The 6,049-nt window shown below is 30.1% G+C and overlaps 1 long non-coding RNA gene across 1 annotated transcript; it reads right to left on the bottom strand.

Annotated features, from left to right (window-relative positions):
* Positions 1-709: 709 nt before the first annotated feature.
* Positions 710-2,500, bottom strand: LOC139905594 (uncharacterized). The gene is made up of 3 exons (XR_011780477.1): positions 1,676-2,500; positions 1,485-1,624; positions 710-1,417 (listed from the first exon to the last, which is right to left on the bottom strand). It is a non-coding gene; the product is annotated as an uncharacterized lncRNA (long non-coding RNA).
* Positions 2,501-6,049: the final 3,549 nt, after the last annotated feature.

Genomic DNA, 6,049 nt, shown 5'->3' with positions numbered 1-6,049 from the left:
ATAAACTGATTTCAAAATGAATAATAAAATAAATATATTTACAGTAAACTAATTCCCTAAACTAATGCTATTTTAAATGTTTAAAGTTCCTCTCTTTATAGGAGCAATTCATTTTCTCTTTTCAAAATCATAAAACAGGCAGTTGATATTAACAAGGGACTTAATTCAGGCGTACGATATGCTTCACTCCCGCGTTTTCCTCGTATTCTTACAAAAAACATTCTCTAATTTTCATATACCAATAAGAAAAACTACAATATTACAAATATTTTCTTTTGAAACTTGTTTTATCTAGACTATTTAGATCATGCTAAAAAACATTTTGATGCCAAAATCATGTCTCTAGTTTCAATATTAAGGAAGTTATGAGCAATTTATTACGGGAGTTTTATTTCCTTTTTTTCTACTGTTTATGTTATAACTAAAGTTGATAATATTGTAGAGAAAAACGCGTGCAAGGAGAAGGGGGGAAAAATACATATGGTATCATTGTTTAAAATACTGATGTGATTATCATCTGCCTGCTTTATTATGATTTTTGAGGGTATAACGAAAGTATTTATTAGCAAAATGTTTAATGAAGATATACAACGTATAATTGACTTAGACGTTTTTTATCCGTTACAGTAATTTTATAACGTCACACATCATGATTTTGTAATTCATTATGAACCTTATTCTCAGAATAATAGCTAATGAAACAACAAAGTAGAGTATTTCGAAATATATTTGAAGTTTCAAGTTTAAAAAAGAAGCCTTTAATTCAATATAATCTACATACTAAAAAATATCCCATCAAACATTTATGTTAAATATACAAAATTAAACAATCGGAAACATAACTAATAATAATAAATTATAAAATACAGAATATTGAAATAATAGATTGATCCAAATAATATTTTCTTGTTTTGACACCGGAATCCAATTAAATATGTCATAACTTTAGGTTGCAAAACACAAGCAAGACGTGGAGTTTAATCAAAAAAGATAATAACCCCTCTTCTTAATTTGGAAGTTGCTATATACAATTGTACACAGGATATATATATCTCTACCGATGAAATCTAACTAATAATTAATAATAAAGTAAATGTAAAAATCATAAAATTAGACAATAAATATACTAATAAAAAAATATTAGAAATAAATCCATCTTAAAGATTTAGAGCAAAAGCTAATTACGTAGTAATATCCGGCGATATTACTCCTTATTAAGAGCATCAAAAAAGATATTTTCCCGTTATTTATTCTTATATAACAACATACTATTATCATGAAGGATATACACAATTGCTAATTATAATGCTACACCCAATGTAACTACCCCCGTTGTTGTGACCATTTAAGCAGTTGTTTTTGCCTTTTATGAGTTTTCTGAACACCATTTCTTGGAGCCTATCAACCATAGCTAAGCCTTAAGTGAGAAAAAAAGTAAGTAATATTTATTGACTATGTAATATTGGAAAACCTAATTATCATACCCAAGTCTTTAAGTGAAGAAACTAGTCTCAGACAAACTAGTTGCAAACCATCCAAAGCTACTACCCTCGTTGTTGTGACCATTTAAGCAGTTGTTTTTGCTATTTAATGAGTTGTGCATCAGAATTCTTGATATATTTAGCTAAAATAGAATCATATTTTAGGGTTAGATTTAAAAAAATTGAATACTTACTGTTAGATAGTACAAAATTCAGAGTTCCATTTCGAAATTAGTAAATATTTTATACTTTTTACTGATAACTTGATCGTCATTTGGTGTGGATGACTCAAAACATTTTTATATGTATTTCTATAAATGACATCAGTACCAAAATCCTCCATTAATTTAATGATGGTTCCTCGGGAATGACCGGTTTAACCGTGTATTTCTCCATAAATTTTTTGAACGTAGATGATTAGCAATGGATAAGGTTATATTACATGCAATAAGCATCTTTGTGAGATCAGAGTTAAAGTTTGACTTGATGTATTCATCATTAACTTGATTTTTTAGATGAATATCCATGCTCTTGATATGGGATGAGGATAATGAGTGGCGTGTAATTCTAGACAGGGGACCAAAGGCACATTTATTTTTACAAATCCGACAAGCCATATGTTTCTCGTCCGGTAAGTATTTCCAAATTCCTGGGCCTCCATTTTTAGAAATCCAGACAGAAGGCGACGTTATTTTAGTTCTCTATCGACTATCAGCATCTAATATAATATTAATATTGAATAATAAAGGCGGGAATGATAACGTTCTTGATTGACAGAAGAAGATGTATATTCAATGATGACATAAGTATTTCTTCTCTTCTCCTCGCACGCTTTTCTATTCTTACCAAAATTATCACCCTTGATTATAACTTACACCAAAATCTGTGAGCTAATATGATATTTCAATAAAACAGTACAACTTTCTTAAATATCCGGAGAATTGAATAAAAAATTCAGGAATGTCAGAATACAGTTTTTTCATTAAGATGTTCCTCTTACATATCAGAATTGAAAATAAATAAATAATTATAATAAGACCAAGTACTTTCATATTGTACAGATTGAAGGGGCTAATGTCGGGTTAAAATTTATGTACTTTACATCAACAAATTGGTAATAAAAACATGATAAGATGCTAGATAAGTTAATGTTTTAATGCCCATTATACCTTTTATTTGATGCATAATACCTTATTTAGGATTTTGAAGGATATCTTGAGGTGTCTTATTTTCCAGCTAATGGTGTGGTTAAACGAGACAACGAATTGAAAAATTCCTTAAACTGGGTAAAAGATTAAGAATTTACCTAAATTAAGTATAAAAGACATCAAATTAATTTCCCCTATTTAAATAATGAAAATACAGAATTTCTATGAGGATTTCCAAACCCCTTCTAGAATCCCGCGTACGCCTCCTGCTAGTTTTTTCACAACGTAAATCGCTATATTACAACATACTAAATATTATTTCTTATATCAATAATATATTTATGATTTAGATTAGGGAGCACTATATACAGTGCACCCTCTATACACACTCGATGCTATATCCATGCGTCTGCAATGTTTCATTAATACGACTACACGGTTATTTATTCGATCAAAATATGTGTATGATATACATCATGGAGCAGTAACTGTTTTTCAGACGTTCAGATTCCTTTATTAATATAGACAACTCCCAAGCAAGCCCTCATATCTGTCTTTCATGTACACAATCACTAGGTATTACTTTATACTTGGATTTTCCCCTCACGTGATTTACATAATAATGATAATCGGTTCCTGGTTTCTATGACATTTTTTATACAACTTGAGCATTTCTTCACTTTGTTTGAGTAACAGTCTCTTCGATCAGGGAAAATGTTCCCTTTTCTCTTGAGAGAGAGAAAGAAAGAAAGTAAAAGACAGCCATGAGAATATGTTTCTTTCTATATAAATAATAAGTAAATAACATGAGTTAACACGTGTGACTTGGGGTGATGTACTTAGTATGTAGCAAAAACGTTCTTACTACTCTTAGTAATAATAATAAAAGAAAAATAATCAAATTGACTTTTCATTCTCAACATGACATCAGAGGAAATCGTTATGGGATTATGAGTCTGCACTAAATGAAGAAGGAAGGAAAGAAAGAATTACATGTTATTGTTATGATTACATTTCCCTACTTTTTCAGTCATTAATTCCGACATCACGACGAGGATGAGAGAAAAAAAAAGAAGAGAAAAGTAGGGATTTGCATAATATGTAACATGGATTTTTTTTGATTTTTTTTTCAAACAACTAAACATGTTATATAAATTTATATATTGAAAAAGTTGTCAGGGAAGGATTTTCTAAAAATAAGTGAAATGTTATAATATATTATGTACCCACAAATATACATATGTATCATCATGTACATCATGTGGTTGAAGATTTAACATAGGAGGGATTGTATCAGTTGTATAAGTACAAAGTAATCACAGCCACGCACATGTGTTGGAGTGTATTTATAAGTGGGATGGGCAAATTATATATTGGTGACGTCATCAGGAAGCTTTTGGCATAATATATATTTTTTAAATATAGAAATGCGCGATTTGATAAAGAAGTTTAATTTTTTTTGAGCAAAACAAAGAATACTTATTTACAAAACTAATAAAATCCCCAAAAGTTGAGGGACAGTGACCCTTGACTACATTGATTCCAGCGCCTCTGTTAGTGTGTTTGCTCATGAAAGAGTAAAAGTGAGGATTAGAGGTGAATCTGGTTAGAAATATCGGGCTTCAGGCTAAGGCGGACTACAAGGTGTCGGGGTTTGGGCCAGCTTGTGGGCCAAAATATGATAATCTATACAATAAAAGTATTACAATATATACTCATGAGAGCTAAATATATTTAAAAATCCAGCCCTTCCATCCCTCATTCCAAGGTCGCAATTTATGTACCGATTTTCTCTCATATTCTGATTTAAGAGTTGAAAAAATATAATTAATACAACACATCTTTCATATGACATTATTGTGCCGATGTGGAAAATTTTGAAACAAACATGACGTCATCGACAATTCATTTAGAATCGGTCTGTACCGAATTTTTCTTTGGAGATCGATCTAGACTGAATTTTCCTTTGAGACAGGTTCAGACCACACATCATTAAAGAACCGAATTAGTTCGGTCCACTAAAAATACTATCGGTCTCAAACCGGTCTCGGATTTTTATACCGAAACCCATCACTAGAAAATACTCAACTATACTTTCAAGACTGCATGGTGATTTTAAAATCTATGGGAAAAACTTTTTCTCTAAGATCATCAAGTATTCGGCATCCTTTATCAAACTAAATTTAAAGGAAACTTCTAGAATCATTATTGATACAGGATATGTCGTCCTTTATAAAGGGCAAATTTTATTATGACTAAATTTGGCCAAATTATTTAGCCAATTTATGACTTGATCAATTTCGAATGTCTTCTCATTCAAGAAAAAGTAAATAACATTTATACGATACTCTAGATTATTCAATAGGCACCGAACACGTTCTAATGAAATTTCCTGTACCTTCGAGAAAGAAGGACTACCCTTAATATCTTAACTTTTGCAACTTCGAAAAAATTGTTCACAATGGTGGGGAATACGGCATTAGTGCTGGAATCATGGGGTCAATTGGCCCCACTATTGTACAATTTTGCTAACTGTCGCTATAAAAAAAATCGTCCTGTATGAAAAAATGAAATTTCATAATTTTGTAGAAAAAAAAGTTCATATTAAAGGCAACTTTTGGAAGAAGTACGTGTCTCAATTTCTTTTCATTTGGGTCAAGCTATTGTCTTTTACTTTTTATGTAGGAATTTTCTTTTTGTTGACTCTAAGTATTACAAGGAAGTCGCTCAGTTTTTCTCTCTTTCATATAAGAGAGTCAGTGATGTGTAGTAATGCGTTACAATATTGTAATAATATTACTTTTCAAGTAACAAATAATATATTTGATATAACTTTAAAAAACAAGTTATAAGTAATTTAAGGAAATTAATTTTTACTTAAATAAGGATATGTAATAACGTATCTAAATCCCTCATGACTTAAATTATTAATAGAATGTCTTAAACCAATCAGGAGACATGCAACAAAAGTACTGTCACTATGTTGTTTTTATGAGGTTTAAGTTTTCGTTTGATTTGATTTGAAAGCCTTTAGTTATAATTTTAGACTAAAAAAAAACCTGGGGATATGTTTTATTATTTGTAAAAATAGTAAAGCATAAACTATGTATGAATGAGAGAAATGGTAGATTGTATAAGTTGGCCCACACGTCATAACTTATTTGTCTATATCAAAATTAGATATTGAAGTTCAATTATGTGAAACTTTTCATCCTTTTTCCTTGTATCTACCATGAACCATTACAGAATAATTACAGGATGAACGTAATAGTCTCATGGAGAGGAACTTCTTTGTTATCAAATCCATTAACTCCTGAAACATAAAATTACTATAAACATTCACAAATAGAAATATGGAGCACAAACTCTAATGATTTTATAATCCATCGTGGAAACATATTTGAGAAATTGTGATCGATT

This window comes from Lepeophtheirus salmonis, chromosome 5 (assembly GCF_016086655.4).
Source record: "Lepeophtheirus salmonis chromosome 5, UVic_Lsal_1.4, whole genome shotgun sequence".
Classification (NCBI taxonomy): Eukaryota; Metazoa; Arthropoda; class Copepoda; order Siphonostomatoida; family Caligidae; genus Lepeophtheirus; species Lepeophtheirus salmonis.
Note: the sequence above shows the minus strand (reverse complement) of the source record. Positions and strands in the feature narration are given on the sequence as shown.